The 20,073-nt window shown below is 37.8% G+C and overlaps 1 protein-coding gene across 1 annotated transcript in view; it reads left to right on the top strand.

The window, feature by feature from the left end:
- Nucleotides 1–20,073, top strand: part of CTNNA3 (catenin alpha 3) — a 1,292,302-nt gene that overhangs the window by 597,548 nt on the left and 674,681 nt on the right. The gene's annotated exons all lie outside the window — the stretch shown is intronic.

Below are 20,073 nucleotides of genomic sequence, written 5' to 3'. Positions count from 1 at the left end.
GTATGTTAAATTTTCCAAAGTGAAAAGTTCAACCTTTCAAAAGATTTCAGAATCTTTATTAAATAAAATTCATCAGCTGTCTTTGTTTTCTAGGACTGTCATAACAAAGTACCACTAACTAGGTACTTTGAAATTTTTTTTTCTCAGAAAAAAAATATAATTCTTTTCTTTCTCAGTTTGGAAGCCGGAAGGCTGAAATCAGGGTGTTACCACAGCCATCCACCCTCTGATGACTTAAGGGAAGAATTCTTCCTTGCCTCATAGCTACTGGTGGCTCCCTGCAGTTGTTATCTTGGTAGTTCTTAGCGTTCCTTGACTTGTGGCTGCATCGCTGGGATCTCTGCTTCTGACTTCACATCTCTACCTGCTTCTCTGTGTCTTTGTAGTCTCTTTGTGTCCTCTTTTTTTCTTATGAAGAGCCCAGTTATTGGATGTAGGGCCCCGTTCAGTATGATCTCATCTAGGTCTTTACCCTGATTGCTTATATCTGCAAAGACCTTATTTTCAAATACAGTCACCTTCTGAAGTTCCAGGTGGACAAGAATTTTTAGAGACACTATTCTACTCACTTAAACCAACTTAAAAGTTTATTTATCTTAATTTAAATTACTAAATAGTAAGTAAATATAACAAAACAACAAGAAGGAGTATAAAAACCATGTTAATGATCTGGCCACTATGTTTATAGGATTTGCTACTATCTTATTGCTCTTTCACTTTCCCCATTGCCTAATATCTTCTTGGCTTATTTACTTCTCATGTTGTTAGAAAATTTCATACTTCAAATATCCAACTTGACCCCCCACCAAACCTTTACAAGAGAAATTCTGGTTTTGGACATTTCTCCTTGTGAATGCAGTGTTCCATTATAAACGTGTCTGCCTTTCAGTTTTCTTTATTTGAAGGTATGTAAATGTGTAATGCTTTAAATAACAATAGCAGATGGAAGGACCTTAAAGATCAAATTAACTTTGTATTCATCTGGAATTTGGGATGGCTTCATTATTTCCTTCTAATTTGTTTATTCTTTCCTGAATACTCTGTTGGAGTATTTTATGCACAATTGTGCAATATAAATATCTTAGTGTAATAATAAAATATGATTTAGTTGTAAAATAAAATTTGAAAACATTTCTGTAGAGCCCTAATAGAATCATTGTCATTATAGTTACATTTGGTGGGTTTCCAAAATTAATATTGCAGCCTACATACTCCTCAAGGACACAGCAAAGAGCCTATTTAGTGTCCAAAGTGTTTCAACATGTCAGCTGTTCTGATAAGTCTTGAATATGTTTGCAGTAAGCACTAAATTATTGTACATTAACTTTAACAATGTCAACATGTTCTATTTTATTAGCCTGGTGTGAATCCTATGAAAGCTCATAATACGGAGTAGGTTTTATTTGCAAAAAAATTATAACAATGACATTCTTTAAACAATGCTTAAGGGCTATGGGGAGTGTATAGAATATTTTCATTGGTGATAATGCAAAGTGGACTTTAAATGAAGCTATGTCTCTGATCCTGCACTTTTCATTTTTGATGGATGAAAATAAGAAGTGATGGGAATGTGCCCTTTCCTGTCGGATGAATGTGCCCTTCATTGTCAGCGTGCTCTTCTCTGATTCAACTAACACCTTCTACAGGGCTGAAATGATTGTTCCTATTTTAAATCAAAAGATGCTTACATGCAAACTTGCAATTGCCTGGTCATAAAATTAGGTCTTAGACCCTTAAATTAAGGATAACTGCCTAAAAAAATCTTACCCAAATACCATCTCCATGTTATCATTACTCCACAGAATAACCTGAAAGAAGCTCTCTATTGAAAAGCATTTGCTTAAAGTCTAAACCAGTGATGGTGAACCTATGACATGCGTGTCAGAGGTGACACGCGAACTCATTTTTTTGGTTGATTTTTCTTTGTTAAATGGCATTTAAATACATAAAGTAAATATCAAAAATATAAGTCTTTGTTTTACTATGGTTGAAAGTATCAAAAAAATTCTATATGTGACACGGCACCAGAGTTAAGTTAGGGTTTTTCAAAATGCTGACACGCTGAGCTCAAAAGGTTCGCCATCACTGGTCTAAACTCTTCCACTTGGCTTTTAGAAGTTCCTATCCCATTCTCATCCATGCTAATGCATTGATGTCTCACTTATATTTTCCATGCACACCTCATTCATCCTATGCATCACCCTCGTTTCTCCTCCTAAGCACCTACTTGTATTGTTTCCCTAGAGTGTGATGACGTTTCCCTCTATCTATCTCAACTAACACAGCTCAAGTCTCTTCTACTCAAGATGCTTTCCTGAGCTAATAGACTGCAAATGACCATTATGTGGCCTGGTTTGGGACTGGGGTAGTTTGGAGAAGCCTGCAAACTAAAATTCCAGAAAGCAAAAAAATCTAATTTCTGGAAAGAGAGTAACAAAATCTACAACTGGAGTATAAATTTGTTTCTAATGAATTACTTTATTGACCATTATAACAAAAACTCTAAGTTTATTTTGGATTTACAGTAAAAGAATCACATCCGTAGACAAAAAGAAGAAAATATAAAACAAAAACAGACCCCAAAACAACAGCATATAGTTATGGAAAGGAAGCAAATGAAAACAAAAAGTAAACACAAATTATGGTATTGAAATAAAATTTTGCTAGATGGAATACATTTTACATTGAACATAGAGATCTAATTTATAAATTGAGGAATTAACCTAGAAGACAGCACAAGGAGGTAAAAATAAAATACTAAAATGTAGTAGGGTTCCAGAAGGAGAGAAATTTGATAAAAACAGTAAGGCATTATATAGTTTTTTTAAAAAATTAAAACTAAAAGAAATGTGAATACTCAGGTAAAAAGTGTATTCTAAGTTCTGAGTAAGAAAATATAGATAAGCCTATATCTAGTCATGATATTACAAAAGTAGAGGGCACCAAGATGGAAGAGTAAATCTTAAAATCTGTTAGAGACAAAAGATTATCAGCAAGGGGAAAACAATGAAATTGTTAAATGATTTCTCAACAGCAGCACTGACTACCAGAAAAGAGGAACAAAATATTAAAAGTGCTAAGTGAGAGTAGCTGTCAAACTAGAATTTGTATTTTCATAAATCAAAACTAATCTATATTCAGAGGGCCAAAATAAGAATATCTTTAGACAGAAAAAGATTGAGAACATTTATCCTAGAGAAACTGCCACTAAATGCACTATTTAAGCAAGAAGAAATAAATCCAGAATAAAAACATGGATAACTGAGAACTTAAAAATTGGAGTAAAACTTAACTGTCATCTTTGAGAAATAAGAATAACAGGGTCTTGATTTGGTTATAAAGGATAAAATTAACATTCTAGACAAAAATTAAAAAATTAAAAAGTAGGTAATAAAGTGAGTTTGGGCCCTGTGTTTAAAAGAAGAAAGGATTACTGAATCACTTTAGGTACTTTTCTGGAAAAAAATATATTTATGTATGTTAAAAATTAAAGACAAGCCCTGGCCAGAGTGGCTCAGTTGGTTGAACGTCATCCCATGCACCAAGAGGTTGCCAGTTTGATTCCTGATCAGGGCATATGCCTGGGGTTGCAGGCTCCATCCCCAGTAGGGGACAGCAGATGGATGGTTCTCTCTCATCGATGTTTCTCTCTCTTCTTCTCCCTTCCTCTTTCTCTCTAAAGTCAATAAAAGCATATTTTAGAAAAATTAAAGACCATATGAAAAGAGAGATAGTCTATAGATCCCAAACACACTGAGAAAAAAAATTGCAACAACTTCATTCACCAAACAGAAATCAGAGGAGAAAAATTAAAGCATATGTGAAGTAGCAAATCAAGAAGATTATAGATTTAAGTCTAAATATGTCAGTAATTATAATAGGTGAATATAGATTAAAAGACAGAAAATCCAATTTGGTTAAAAAATCTGATTACATTCTGCTTCTAAGCATCAAACTTATAACAAATCTACCCAGAAAGTTTGAAAATAAATAAAATAAAAGATATAAATTATTCTTGTCTATACTAAAGTAATAATATAAAAATATTAACAGTAACATTATTAATATCAGAAAATATTGAAATTATGGAAATATCTTATTGCAAATAAAGAGTAACCCTACCTAATAATAAAAGGAAACATTTTTCAGAAAGATTTGACACCAATAAACATATAAGCATCAAATAACATAGCTTCAAAATCGATAAAGCAAAAATTGACAGTTACAAAGAGAACTTTACAATAAGCCATCATAATGGGAGATTTTTAACATCCTGTATTAGAAAATAATACATCAAGCAGACAAAAGAACTAAAGAAAATTTAAGCTGTGAAAGTCATAATTCTGATCTTATAGCTATTAAAAGAACATATTAGTAATTATAGTATATTCATCATTTCATATATTGGTCATATTTGTTGTTTCTGCCTTCTCATTGCCTAGTATGCCATCCCCTACTTCTCCATGCCCATGAAAACACTGTTCATTTTTCATCACAGCCCGAGTCTTATTTCCTGGAGGAAGTGCTCTTATGGTTTGTATGGGTTATCTTCAAACAAATAATGCAAATAACTCTCTGTGAGAGAATATCAATTTAGTCACTGTTCTGCTACCAAGGGGGGGGGGGGGCGGGGAATTACATTGTAAATCATCAACCCTTTAATGTAATAAAAAGGAACACGAGGAAAATGTTCCCGCTGAGACACATGGTTTGATTCATGAAATAACTTCATACCTCTTAGGCTACTGACTTACTCCTCACTATAAATCTTTCTGAAAATTCCACAAAGGACTAGCCAGTCACAGAGATGAAGAAACTATTGTATGTACTATGTAAAGCAAGTGACTTAAAGACAATACTTTGTAAACAAGGTTCAAGGAACTTTGAGGATTTTACTGAACACTATGAGGCTAAGTGGCTTTCTCAGTTATTAATTTTACAAGCCCTCATCAATCAATAGGGTAGTCAGTTACCTAGGAAATGACTAGTGTTAAACGGCAGCAAGCAAAAGATATGCTGTACTTTCACTCAGGTGTACTGAGAATAACTCGGGAACAGAAAGAACCAGACCCTGTAATTGGATTACCTAATAAATATTATCTGGAAAAACCATAAACTCAAAAAGAACAAGGATAGTCATTGGAACTAAGCTTAGGAAAGACTTAATTTCTTTAAGCAGTGAAACTCGAGAGTGTACCATAAATTCTTATTTAGAAGAAACCTAATCTAATTAGAAGAATTTACCCCTAAGTTCAAACTAATGGCAGCTGGAAATATTTCCAGCCAGCTCTACAAGCTTGTTATTTTCTGACAAGGGGCAAAATAGGGCTCTCCAGATCTAGAGATCTGTAGCTGTAAATAGATATTATTATTATTCTCCAATATAATTAATTGCCCTACTTGGTATCAATCATTTATCAAGCAATCAAAGAACAAACAAGATGTTCTTTTAACCTTTATCCTCCCTTAGTGAAAAATAGGCTATTTCAGGTTCTCTTTCTAAATCAAGATACCAATAAATACAGCATGCCCTTTCCTACCAAATCAACATTCCTCAAGTAATCTATGTAACGAGAATGGAATGAAGAAGAAAATTGCCTGGAGACCTGGATGGTTGGAACAAAGAGAAGTAAAAGGGTCATATCCTTCTCTATTAGTAAATACTTTGCTGACTGCAAAGCTATGCATTTAAAGTACATGCCTACATTCTCCTCTTCTTTGGTTTCTGTGATACTGCCTAATCAGGATGCTCTTCCCTACTCTGGAAAGCTCCTTCCCTGTCTCCTTAATTGACCTTTCTTCTGTCTTCTTGAAGTCATATCCTTTCTCTACATCCTCAGAAGTCTGCTCTTCCCTAATAAGTCTTTCCTAGCAAAGAAATCCATTTTCATAGATTAATCTCATCATCTCTTTGAGTGATGAGTCACAGAGTACAGTCTACTCCTGAAAAATAAATGTCATGTTCATCAGCCAGCAGCTCCCATTTTCTGTCCTATCTTTTACTCCTGATTTGTGTGCTTTGATGTTTTTACATCTATGCAAATGCTCTCCAATGGTTCATTTAAAATCCACCTGTTCCATAAAGGTATATATAGTTAATGGAAGGAACATGGACTTTAGAATGAAAGGGATCTAGGTTTGAATCCTAAGAACTTCCGATTATCTTGTGGTCTTGAGCCCCTGAACACCTCTGAGATTTAATTTTTTTTTAATTTATAAAGAGAGGATGTCAGTTGTTGAACTGTCTTTCCATTTCCTCCTGTTCATTTAGGGCTATATTATGTTCATCTCCTCCAGTGTACAAGACAGTAGTTTCCTGACCTCTATTTCTGTTCAGGATTCACAGTTCCCACGTAGGAAACTCCAGTCTGTCTTGTCTGAGAGAGAACTGTTTGGCTGTTAAAGAACTCTTGGCTCTGGGTTTTACTAGCTTCCCTTTCATGAGATCTCGCTTTGATCATAACATTAACCACAAAGCAGTGAATGGAAACTCAGCTACCTCCTCTACCCTAGCCAAGCCCTTTCTGTTTTGCGCCAGCCAAATTGAATTCTCTTAGGGCAGGCAACTTAAATCGTGTTGAGTTTTCTTCAACCTCAGTGTTGGAAACCATTAGGCTTCCAAAGAATCAGCCCTAAAAAGCAATTCCCCAAGTCTCTGATGCCCTTACACATAATATACAACTTCTAAGAATCAAAACACCACAATGATCTTTATCATTTCCAACTGCCAATTAGATCTAGCTGTAAGACCACAACCTGTGAACCCTCTTCCCATCCATCACACTGCATACATTCATCTATCATTTGCTCACCTATAGGCCCTAATGAGCTAATCCATTTAGGCTCTCCTGTACTTGCTTTGCAATTACATAACCATACCAACCAATTTAGGTTTGAGCAAATTTTCCCCATCTTTTGCTTTTCTCTTGGATTAATGAGATTTCTATATCCTGTGAGTCTATTCTTTTCCATTTTGTGATAAAGGACATCCCCAGTTAAATTTTGTTTCTTCCTGATTATTTATGCCTATTCCTTATTTATGTCTCCTATTGTTAGCAAGCTATTACTGTTTCTCCTTTATATTGTCATTCTTCCCATCTGATTGTATCTTACATCTATTCTTCATTTCAACATATATTTGAAAGGTTTATGTTCATATTTAGAAAGTAGCACATGGTTAGCACATGACAATAAAAATGACTTCCCTTCCCCCTTTTTTGGCAGACAGGTATCATTTTTCCTAACATTTTAAAATAATTTAAAATTTATCTCTATGGAAATGTAATAATTGTACTTTATATTATGTGTGCTTGTGTAATTGCTTAATTGTAAATTAAAAAAAATCAATTATGTATTTCATATACATTATACTATCACAGGATCTTTCACATATTAGCCTTTAATATATTATTATTGATTCAAAATTCTTTATTCACTTATTACATAGAAAATGCTTCAACTCAACAAAATACTACTATTAGTGGATTTATGTTGACAGAATTAAATCATGACAAGTGCCCATTTTGTTGAGCTGTTCTTATACTCTGGGAAATAAAGATTGCCTGTCTAATGCTCTTCTTATTGTAATCCTGAAATTTGGATCTAATGGATAGTCTATCAAAATTCCTGTAATTTATTGAATGCAGCTACTTTTCCCAAAATAAGTTCTTTAGCATAAATATAGTCAAACATTCCTAATTTGAATGAATTGGGAAAAAAATAATTAAATTGGTGATTACTTGCTTTCGTTTTAATCCTTTTGAGAACATACTACAACTATTACAACTACTCAGACACTGCCTAGTGGAGTTTCAATTAATAGATAAGGATGATCTCTAATTAGCTCATCAAAACACTAGTCTGAAGAGTGTCAGCTCTACATATATTGGAATGGCATTGTTTGTAAGTAAATAGATTCTTCTAACACACTTAAAGACCAGTTTGTATTCTTAGTAGAGTAGAGGTGTCCTCAACCTCTTCCACACTGTGGCTAATTTATTTTGCCAGACTTTTCTTCTTTTTAAGAGAGGAAACAAACAAACTAACTAAATAATACAATAGGTTTAATGATCTCAGTTAACATTCTAACCCAGTGGTCGGCAAACTGGCTCGCGAGCCACATGCGGCTCTTTGGCCCCTTGACTGTGGCTCTTCTTAAGCCTTAGGAGTACCCTAATTAAGTTAATAACAATGTACCTACCTATATAGTTTAAGTTTAAAAAATTTGGCTCTCAAAAGAAATTTCAATCTTGTACTGTTGATATTTGGCTCTGTTGACTAATGAGTTTGTCGACCACTGTTCTAACCCATTGTGAATTACTGTAGTTCAAAGTAATATGGCTTTTGAATAGATATCATACTGAAGGTAACTATACGGGATTACAGAATTATAGAATGAGGAAGAAACCTTCTTGGATCAGTTATTTCAACTATCTCATTTTACAATGAGGAAGAAATTGATGTATTGTGTGGTTCCTATGGCTCATGAGTCAAGCCAGGCTTCTCTTTGTAAGTCTTAATTCTACACTTTGTGAAAATCAAATGAGTAATGTAAGTTAAAAAATAAAACAGAGTGGGAAGGGAAAGAGAGAGAGAAAGCATATTTGTGAAAATGAAAATACATTTTTTAATCTTAAGTGAAAAATAACAGCCTTAACTATTAATTTGATATAGGGACCTAAGACAAGTGTATATTAAAATAAGATAAATTACAATTTCTAATTCATGCTTTTAATGAAAGTAGGGTAGTACAATTGTGCAAAGATTTTGGCACACTGCACTCAAGACTTCATTCATGCATTCAACCTTGGTTATGTTTTATTTTTATTTGTTTCTCTGTTTGTACAACGTGCCAGGTACTTCTAGGTGCTGGGAATAGAAAGCAAATAAAATACAGGTTTTATGTAGAGACTTGCCATGAGTGTCAAGGTAGTACTGAAGATGGGCCGCAACCCAGACTGGTGTGTGTGCATGAAAAATGGCTTCCTAGAAGAGGCAATGTAGGAGTTAGGTCCTCAACGGTAAGCCAGACTTGGCCTGACTTTGTCTATAACAGCAAAAACAATTGAAATGAATATCAGCTGAAGATTATTCCAGCTGATTCAGCTGGTGCACTCTGGTCTGGGACATTTCCCCAGATGGGCAATGAAAGCTTCTTCCATTTCAGGATGATTGTAGCTAGAATATATTTCAACTGATTCTTCAGCTTTAGCTTCTCAAGTAGTCAACCTTTGGCCTATTTGGAGTTAGGTCCTCAAGTGTAAGCCAGAGTTGGCCTGACTGTCTATAACAGCAAAAACAATTGAAATGAATTGTTTTGCTGCTACTGTTTTTAAAGCAACATAAAAGCTTTCTAATTCAAATGACTTGAAGGATTTTCATTGCTAGGATTTCTTAATGAATAGATAAACACATACCACCAAATTTCGGATACTTCAAACATCTAAATTTCACAAACAATTGTGAATGGGGAATGAATCTTGAGATTCATGGTTAGAGCTGAACTCAAAAAGTCCATGAGATCATCACTGAGGAATATAGTATACAGTATTTTAAGACAGAAGAGCATACGTTTGTGTTTATTTATATTTGGAAGAGATCTGCCTATTATAATTTGTTCTCTTGCTCTGTCTGTATGTCTCCATTTTGCTTTTCCAGTTAGTGCTTTCCTGAATGTTCCTTTTTGAGGTTTCTAAAGAAATTAGGAGATTGACATCTGAAGATTCACCCTAAGTTCTTTCACATTTCATACTTCCTGTATAAAACTCATTGAACAGTTATCTATGAAAAGTTTTTATGGGATATTACATATTATTTTGGAATTTAGCCTAGATAGTCAGAATGGATAAATATTTTTATTATTAAGAGGTTTTTTCATGTCTTTTTGTTTTGATAAGACTTTTATTAGAGTGCATTTCACTGGGTTGTATGCTGGGTAACTGTAAATTTTTATGACTTCTCTGTAAAATACTCCTATCTAGATCATATAAAATCTCAGAACTAGAATTTTTCACCTTTTCTCTTTTTCATCTTCTAGGTTATGATCTTCTTTCTCCACTCACATTTCTGACAGCTGCCCTATCTCTACCTTTCCAATCACCAGTATAAACATATAGCTCAAATATCATCAAGCAGGTGGTCAGTAATGATTACTGACATATGTCATAGAATGAAGCAAATCTGATTTGAGAGCAAACCAAGGTTCAGACTCTTCTTTAAAATCCCCTCTGGTCCTATGGGATAATCAGAGTTCAGTCTATTTCATACTTTCACAATTTTCAACTATTTTAAACGTCAAACTTTTTCAGAGCTTGCCCTTGATTCTATTTTTTTAAAGTATGAGTGTATTGACATATATTGAAAACATGGGTCACAAATGTCATCTCCAAATAAAAAGGGACAAAAATGGTAGGTTTTGGAGTTGCAAAAAGACTTAGGGATCATCCTGTCCAACTTTTCACAAACAGCTGCCTGGGACAGTTCAGTGATTTGTCTGAGGTTGCAGATACTTGCTTCTATCATCTGGTTTCAGAGCATAGCCTCCTGCATTTTGTCCAGTGTTTATTCAGCTACCTTTTAATGCTTCTACATCAATCAGTGCAATTTAACATAATTACAAAAATCGGTTCTATGCAACACTGTTCATGCTCTTCTAGAGAACATTTACGTATAGTACTGGGGACAAGCAGGAGAAGAACAAATGTATAATCGACATACTCACAAAGCTAATGTAATTATCCATAATTGGTGAAGGCATATTTTTTTTTTCTGCTGAATTTAGACATGGCTTCAACATCGGCCCCTATTGGTCATGCACTATGCATCTTTATGTATTGTCATGCACATGAAACCTTTTTACCATCCAAGGATTAGTAGTTTTCTTAAAGAATTTCCTTCAAGAAGAAAATAAAAACCCTAATTATATTACCAATGGTACTAATAGATACCATTTATTACTAAGTGATGTGTCTAAACACATAAATGTTAAAATTGTTTATTCATGGGTCACCTAATATCACTGACAGTGTTCTGAACGTACTTTAGGAACATGATCTGAGGCAGGGGGTCCCGCGGGGGTGAGGCCGACGGAGTCCTAACGAAGCATGCCCGACTCCGGAGACCGGTTCAAGGCGCAGATCTGAGTTTATTGTGTAAGTGCAGCAACATATATAACATTCCAGACCAATCAGAAGTTTACACCATCCTTAGGGCAACCAATGGTAGGAAAGATCAGGGTACTATGTAGGGGCTCTAGGGGGCTTACTCAGGCGGGCGCTGCCACTTCCCGGGGTGCCGAGGAAGCTTGTATAGGCGGAGTGCGCTCACACCATTGCATCTGCCACTGCACTGAGATAAATCTCCTGAGCTCTTCCCACAATGATCTATGATCTCTCTGTGCTAAGCACTCTACAAGTGACTAGTGGCTTCACTCCCTCCATTTGGTCCATAGTTCTTGGCCTGCTTTGTTAAGTCATGTATCATAAAAGACTTTGTAACTTTTGAGTTTTGTCCTGGAATATATACATACAAATAAACCATTTAAGTCTTCTTTGTTCTATAGTTTCTTTTGAAAAACATGTTATTGCCCTTTTGGATGCAATGAATGATGGAGGAGGAGAAAAATGAAGACCCTGCAGATTTAGAGTTGTACTGTCATTGGGGTTTGGATTAAGGAAAAGAAGGAATCATGTGGACTTAAAAGCTATGAGTAAGGAGAGCTACAGACAGATGGGACAGGGACTCAGGGAGCTTATAGACCTTGCTGTTTGTGTCTGTCCTCAGGAACACAATGGTATGTACAAGTTATGTAATGGTATATGTATTAGAATCCAGTAACTATTTCTCCTTAATGGGACCACCAAAGAGGTAAGTTCTCAGGATGTAGATTTTTCTAAATGTCTTGGAAAGAGAAAGGAGGGGAGAAGAGAAAATGGAAGCTTAGTGTGTGCTGCTGACAAGAAACATATTTTACAAAATTGCTTCTCCTTGAATGACAATTGAATCAACTCATTGTTATCAAGCTTTAAAGAGATGCGTTCTTGCAGTTGGCAAAATTGAATAGGAAATGCTTTAATTTTGTTCTGGCTGTGGTCCAACAACAAGAGAGACTTTTCAAGTGTGGAATTACAGAGCTGTGCAGAATGACTCCCAGTAAACTCTATGTAGGTTAAGTTCTTCAGACAGGGGAGGGCAGTGCCTGCTAAAAGCAACTTGGTGAAATGGTGGCTGAAAACTCAGGAGGTCTGGGCTTGGCAAGTGATACATGTCCCTTAGTACTAGATGAAAGTGTGGGTCCAAAGTAATTACTTTCATTAGTACATGGAGAAAAATACTATCTAATTTGGTGTCATTTTCGCCCTTAGTCATTTTGGTAGTTATTGACAATGGTAAAACTTCCAGATGTTGCATAGTCAACAATAATTTTGACTGGGACTCATCCTCAGGACAATCTGTTGATAAGTAGATTTGAAGAAAAGAACTCTTTTAAAGGCACCTAGATTGCTGATCCCCTCTCCTCCCCCCCTCCCCCCGCTTTTTTTTCTGCATGTAGATCTGAGAAATGTTCTATGCCTTCACAAATCAAGAAAGACCTGGGGCAGACTTCACTTTTATGGTCACATTTTGATTATTTGGGGGCTGGTTAGCTAGTGTGTGATCAGTTCAGTAATCTGACCGGATTACTGAACAACCTGGAGGACTGGCCAAGGGGAAAAGCATTAATTGCATACAAAAGCTGTGTAGAAGTGGTCAGGGTGCCATGATTTACAGAGTCAACAAAGAAGTTTTTCCAGAATGTGTGTTTAGGAGAGGTTCAAATGGAAAGGCAAGCTGAACATGGCTCTTTTTCTTTCATCTTTTTGTACTGGATGTTATTTAAGGTTTCTGAGTGTTTCACTCCAAGAACATTTATTCCATATTTAAAAAGGAACTCTTAGATAGAATCGCCTCTATTTTACTTTAGAAACCTCATTGCAGTACTTGCCTGGCAATACAGCTTTTATATTTTTCCATTTACTTTTATACTCTCTCCATTTCCTAGTGGCAGTCTGCTGCCAAGGCCATTCCCAAATGAAGTTCTGAGTATTGAATACTTAGGATGATGCATTGCCATTTGGGAAAATTTACTATATATTTTGTTGTGAGATGGATTTACATCACTCTCCTGCTAAGGCCAGTGATTCACCAAAGAATGAAGCAGAATTAACATGGAACAACTGTTGGACCCCTCAAATTCCTTCCTCAAGGAGCTGTGGAATTTAAACAGCAGTGTTGCAGTCTTACCCATATTAAGGCCAGGGGAATGTGAGGTGGCCACAGTGCTGCACTGGAGCTGGCCATTGTAAGTGGACTGTGAACACTTCTTTCTAACTCTGAGCTCAGTGGCATCATGTTGGGAGCTTGATATGGGCCATGGTTGAAGTGTCTAAACTGGGATATTGACCAATGATATAAATAATTGTTCCCCCTGGCACCCCCCACCCCCACCCCACCCTGTCTTAGAGACAGTTGTTAAACTTTTACCAGAACAACACTGAGCCAGTGTACCTAAAACACTGATTTAAAAAAAATTATTCTCTAGTACAGGCATTCTTAAAGTATGGTCCTTGAGCCAGCAAAATCACCTTTATCTGAGAGCTTGTTAGAAATGAACATTATCTGGCCCCACCCGTAACCTACTGAATTAGAAATGCAAGGGGTGGATTCAGGAATCTTTTAAGAAGCCCTCCCTCCCAGGTGGATCTGATGTATGCAACAGTGTGGTAGTCACTGCTCTGCGGACTAAATGAGTAAGAATGAATGAATTATGTTTAATGAACTGTATGCTGACCTGGTAACTCAATGGTTATTTATCTCATACCTGTTCCATTGTACTTATCAGCTTTAGGAAAAGAATGCCAAGTGGGACTGTTACTTACAGCATCCACAGCGGGAGGTAGGGACATGTCAGAGCCAGCCGTGGGCAAACTACGGCCCGCGGGCCGGATCCAGCCCATTTGAAATGAATAAAACTAAAAAAAAAAAAAAAAGACCCTACCCTTTTATGTAATGATGTTTACTTTACTGGCCCTCCGGTCCAGTTTAAGAACCCATTGTGGCCCTTGAGTCAAAAAGTTTGCCCACCCCTGTGTCAGACTGTATCATTTCCAGGGCTCACAGCAGATGGAAACAACCATGGATCCTCTAATGCTTATGTTCTTCAACGCAAAGTACAGCCCCAAAGCAGGTGAGGTAGGTAAATGTGGTGACTGGACTGCCATCTCCTTCACTTGGGCTGAGTTGCCGTCCCCTGGAGGGCATGTTAAAACACAGATGGCTGGGCCCCACCCCCAAAGTTTCCAATCTGGGAGGCCTGGGGAGGACCCAATAATTTGCATTTCTAAGCAACTTCCCAGGTGACACTGGTGTGGCTGGCCCAGGGGCCACTCTTGGAGAAGCCCTGCACTCAAGCATCTTCTGAATGATCCGTCTTGGCGTGAGTTTCCGTTTCTCAGCTTTTTGTTCTCCTTGGGTCTGCATTTAGCTTGGCTTGATTTCTCCCCAGAGAAGGTGCAGCCCACATCAGATGGAGAATGATTTTTATGTGCAGGAGGCTGCCGAACCCTCCATTTCCTGTCAAGATATTATTCAGAGTCATCTGCACTTTATTTTCCTTTATTCTCCTCCTCAGTTTTTACAGCCTTGGCACGGTGACATTGTGTCAGATGACACTCAGCTGCTTCCTCGTTGCAGTGTTTGTGACCTTCTGAGTCACGCCTTTCACTGCCATCAGGATCACTCACTAGATTGAAGAGGGTATTTTTTCCCCTTTTTGGAATAGAATTTATTTATTTCCTGTGACTAGAATAAGTTAATCCACCTGAGTTTCATACTTTTTCTTATTTCACTCTCTACAACAGAATAGAAGCTCTTTCCAATGCATGAAAAGCAGTTTAAAGTGTCTAGGAGTTTGAACTGTGACTTGTGGTTAAAAGATTTCAAAGATCGGCGTGATGGCTCTCGGAGGCCTTGGGCACCTTGTTGTTGAGATCAAGTGGGATGTCTCCATCTTTCTTCCTTAACTCTTCAAAATAGCGCCTGAGTATGGGTCGCTAAAGGTATCTGTTTCATTTTTTAAAGTCACATCTTTGAATTAATGGTTAGGCTCCCCGCTATACTTGAATGAGTTTAAAACCTATCTTGGCTGCTCACTAGTTCTGTGACCTTGGACAGGTGATTTGCTGGGTCTCACTTTCTTCATCTGGAAAATAGAAATAATGGCATATGTACTGTTTATTTTACTTAACGAGTGTGAGGATCACAATGATATCTAAGAGAGTGTTTAGTAAATTCTTAAATGCTGTGTAACTGTGAAGCGTTATATGTGGTCCTTATAGCACTTGGCAGGTCAGGACACAGAGTGGACCCTTAAGATATAATATCTGGCTTGTGAGGTATGTACGAGGTCTTTACAGATTTGTGGAAGCTGACACTCAAAATGGCATCTGATTTTGGACTTTATAGCTAACCTGAGTGAGGGAAGCAAGTATACAATAGTAGGTTAAAAAAAAAAAAAAAGCTGATTATTAGCAGGACTTCAGGAGGCAGAAAAAAATGGGATTGGCTGCAGACCTTAGAATTTTGCTTGACATTCTGTTCCTGGAAACTTGTGAGACATCAAGAAGTTGAGTGTCTGTATGTGTTATGTAAATAGCAGGAGTACAGGGCAAATAGTGCACCCTGTTGCTGGCTTCTGGCAAGGTGCTTCTGCAATAACTTTTTGTCTGACAATGAGGACCTTTTCTTGACCATAAGGCATACTTATTGGAACAAATGGCAGGGTGGATGGGCTATACGAGGTATTCAAAATAGAAAAAAACCAAACTGGTCTTGTGTGTGTGTGCGTGTGTGTGTGTGTTAATGGCAAATATTTGAAACAGGATTTGTGAGAGTTTATCTTGAGAAAACACATGGAAGTCTTCCTAAAAGTATCTCCCTCCTGTGGGGCTGTCATGGTGTTCAGAAGATCAGATATATTGTGCACCTGAGATTTTTGTAATACAATACCCTGAAATTCACATCAGCGGTATATTTGACAATTACCTATACAAGCTACCCAGATAAAATAGTATACCAAAGTGCCGGAACAAGTATACGGGGACACTGTGCCTCAATACTATTAGCTTGCTAATGATGGATAAGTCAGGTAACTTGGCTGAAACTTAGTTTCTTCAAGTACAAAGCAGAAATAACAATTCTCCACTCATCTGCTTTCACTAAGTTGCAGATAAAAGTATTTAAAAGTACTTTGTCAACCATAAAACATGCTGGAAACACAAGATTTTATTTTTAAAAGTCTTTTTCCGGAAGGCGTTATATGTACTCAGAGCTATTGTGGCTAGAAATGAAATGGGTTGAATAACGAAAATCTTTAGGTGACTTCAGTGCCTACAGAACAACCACCTGCAGTCGGTCTTGATTCCCACATCCAGCTTCCTGGCAGGCTGGCTGGCTGCACTTCCGCCTCCCTATTCAGTGTCTTTTCTGTGACCAGATAAAGACATGGAAGGCATACTTTTCAGATTCATAGGTGATTCAGATCTGGGAGGATGCGCTGATGTCATGAATGCAGATAAAAAATTCAAATCTACCTCAAAAGGCAGGAACAATGATCTGAAAGTGCCAAGATAAAATATAACCTGGATATAAATAAATTCGTCATTTAGAGTAAAAATAATCTATTATGCAAATTCAGGATGCCAGTGATTTGCCTTGGAGGAAGTTGATATGAAACCATCTGGGGGTTTTAGATGTCTACAAGCTCAAATAGAACGTGATGCATTTGCTTTTAAAAAAAACACAAAAATACCAAAGTACTGCATACAAAAATGAGGTGCTCACGAGAGTGATTTGGTGTTCAGAATCTAGCTTCTGAGTCAGGACTTTGGGGTTCCGGTCCTCACTGAGCCAATAACTCACAGTGTGACCTTGCTCAGGTCATGTACTGTCTCTTGGCTTCAGTTTCTCTAATCTATAAAATAAGAACTTGCACCAAATGATCACTGAGATTGCTTCTAGATATAAGAATCTATGATTCTGAGTTGGGTCATAGAAAACCACGCTTTTTGGTGTCTTTTTTTGGTGTGTGTTTTTGAGAATTGATATATCTATAGCTAGTAGAACAAAATTTCAATTACAGAGAAATAACTGAGACACGTAAAGAGAATATATACATCTACACTAATAAAAGACAACATGCAAATTGACTGTACCATTGCTATGCCTTAAGCCATGCCCACCAGCCAATCAGAGTGACTATATGCAAATTAACCCAACCAAGATGGTGGCCGGCAGCCAAGGAGCTGGAGCAAGCAGGAGGCTTGGTTGCCCCAATGATGGAGGAAGGCAAGCTTCCTGCCTGCCGCCCCAGCTCTGAGCTCCACTCAAAGCAACAAAGTTTCAATTATAGAAGGTAAATAAATCCCAGATACCTGCTTTCAGCCGGCCATGTCCACGGAGCTGGAGTGAGCAGGAGGCTTCCCTCCCACCTGCCCTGGCCAGCTCTGAGCTCCTCTCAAGGCTACAAAGTTTCAATTATAGAAGGTAAATCCCAGAATAAAAAAGAAAAGAAAAAAAGGAGAGGCTGGGAGCTTCTGTCGCTGGGGGGGGCTTGGCCAGCCTGAAAACAGCCCTCAGCCCCTCACCCAGGCTGGCCAGGCACCCCAGTGGGGACCACCCACCCTAAAGGGGGCTTGACCAGCCTGCAAACAGCCATCAGCCCCTCACCCAGGCTTGCCAGGCACCCCAGCGGGACACCCACTCTGATCCGGGACACCCTTCAGGGCAAACCAGCTGGCCCCCACCCATGCACCAGGCCTCTATCCTATATAATAAAAGGGTAATATGCAAACTGACCCTAACAGCAGATTGACTGGGAATGACTGGTCACCATGACACACACTGACCACCAGGGGGCAGATGCTCAATGCAGGAGCTGCCCCCTGGTGGCCAGTGCGCTCCCACAGGGGGAGCTCTGCTCAGCCACAAGCCAGGCTGATGGCTGCCAGTATAGCGGTGGTGGTGGGAGCCTCTCCTGCCTCCTCAGCAGCACTAAGGATTCCAACTGCAGCTTAGGCCTGCTCCCCGCTGGCAAGTAGACATCCACCAAAAGCTGCCAGGCTGCCAAAGGGATGTCTGACTGCCAGCTTGGGCCTGATCCCCCAGGGAGTGGGCCTAAGCTAGCAGGTGGATATCCTCTGAGGGGTCCCAGACTGCAAGAGGGCATAGGCTGGGCTGAGGGACCCCCCCACCCAAGTGCACAAATTTTTGTGCACCGGGCCTCTAGTGTGTGTGTGTGTGTGTGTGTGTGTGTGTGTGTATATATATATATATATATATATATATATATATATATATATATATAGTTTTTCCTCTCTCAATGATTGGGACATTTACTTTTGTTAGCTTAGCCAATGGCCTCCTAAAAATTAATGTATTCCTCAACTTATTTTGTTTATCTGGTGTGCCCTAAGACCTTTTCTGGAACTTCACATTTTCCTATAACTTTTAGGTACAAATCCGGGCAAGGTTGAGCTGGCTCACTTTCCTCCCAAGACAGATAAATTGAGCTGCATGTGCTTTCACAGTGTGTGATCTTAGATGTGTACCATGAGACTTTCAAAATTAAGGTCCTGTCTACAGCTTATAGACATACATGGGGTCTCAGACTTCTCTGTAGGAATAACAGTTGATCATCATAACTAGGGAACTTTGGCCTGCCAAAAAATTAGTGTTGCTTCTTTCTAACATATAGAAGTATTATTTCTTTATTATAAGCTTTAATTGGGCAGTGATGACTTAATGGTTTGCAGTGCTTCTGGGTTTTAGAATATGCTGGATTTTTCAGGAGGCCTGGCTACGTGCATGAAAACATGTTGTTCATTGTTTTAATGCACCCAGCTCATTACGGTGGTATCAGTATCAACCAGGTGAATGGTCTTGCCTAGATATTGACTCTGAATGGTAGATCCCTAAATCTGTCTTGAACAGAACTGTACAAAACAGTTGGGTTTCAATAAAATAGTGAGACTGTTTCTATAAGCCATGTACCATCATTTAAGTATTTTAAAATGAGTGTGTCTTTATTTGCTCTCCCGAGAAGAATCTGAGATTCATCATCAGACATGTTACTGGCCAAAATTTATTTTCTTTTTTATTTCATAACAATGTATTGATTGCCATGTGGCAGGTGACATGCTTAGCACTGGGGACACAAAGTAAAAAAGACATTTTTTTTGTCAAAAGGGCAGCTTATGTGAAACTAGCACATACACTGATGGTAATAGTAGCACATTGTGGTAATAGTTACAATGGAGGTAAGTGCCAGGAACAATTAGAGCAAAAAGGAGAAAGTACCTAAGTTGGCCCAAGGGAATCGGGAAAAATTTCACTGATGAAACTGTTTTGGTTTAGTTTGGTTTCTGATTTTCTTCTGAGGCCCTATGCTGACTCTGCGATTCAATTACCAAGAGAAAGTTTAGATTTTGCTGCCTTGCATGTGCTCATATGCTTTTCCAAAATAAATTGTGTTTATGTAATAATTTTTACCTTTTCTCCTCACTCATCATTTCCATCCTGATATTACTTTGAATTATGCCCCCCGCAATAGTCTTAGTTTCAGCTGAGTATTCACATTTCTCGCACAAGCTAATAGAATTTTTCATTTGCTTTTGGTTTGCAGATGTTGAACATGGGGCTCTTAAGCGGGGCATTATTCTTAGAGGGATGACAGTCTTCAAACATTTTGATTAGTACCTTAATTTTATCTACTTCTCCATATTGAAGTGAGCCTGTGTTTTAGATTTTCTCAGCTTCATCTCCTGCAGAAAGCGCCAGTATTCAGAAAGGCAATTTTTGTCTCTAGTTTTATATCTACCAAACTGCTGTGAGGCTATCTGAAAGGTTTGGTAGCTTCTAGTCTCAGAAATAGAATATGTTATAATGTAATTTTAACAGGATCTCAAAGAAATACACCTTACACCTGCATTGAGAATAAATATACCTTGTCTATTTGCAATATCTTGTATTTATATAGCT

Source organism: Myotis myotis, unplaced genomic scaffold (assembly GCF_014108235.1).
Source record: "Myotis myotis isolate mMyoMyo1 unplaced genomic scaffold, mMyoMyo1.p scaffold_m19_p_15, whole genome shotgun sequence".
In the NCBI taxonomy this organism is placed as follows: domain Eukaryota; kingdom Metazoa; phylum Chordata; class Mammalia; order Chiroptera; family Vespertilionidae; genus Myotis; species Myotis myotis.
The sequence above is the reverse complement of the archived record's forward strand: the minus strand, read 5'-3'. Positions and strand labels throughout refer to the sequence as shown.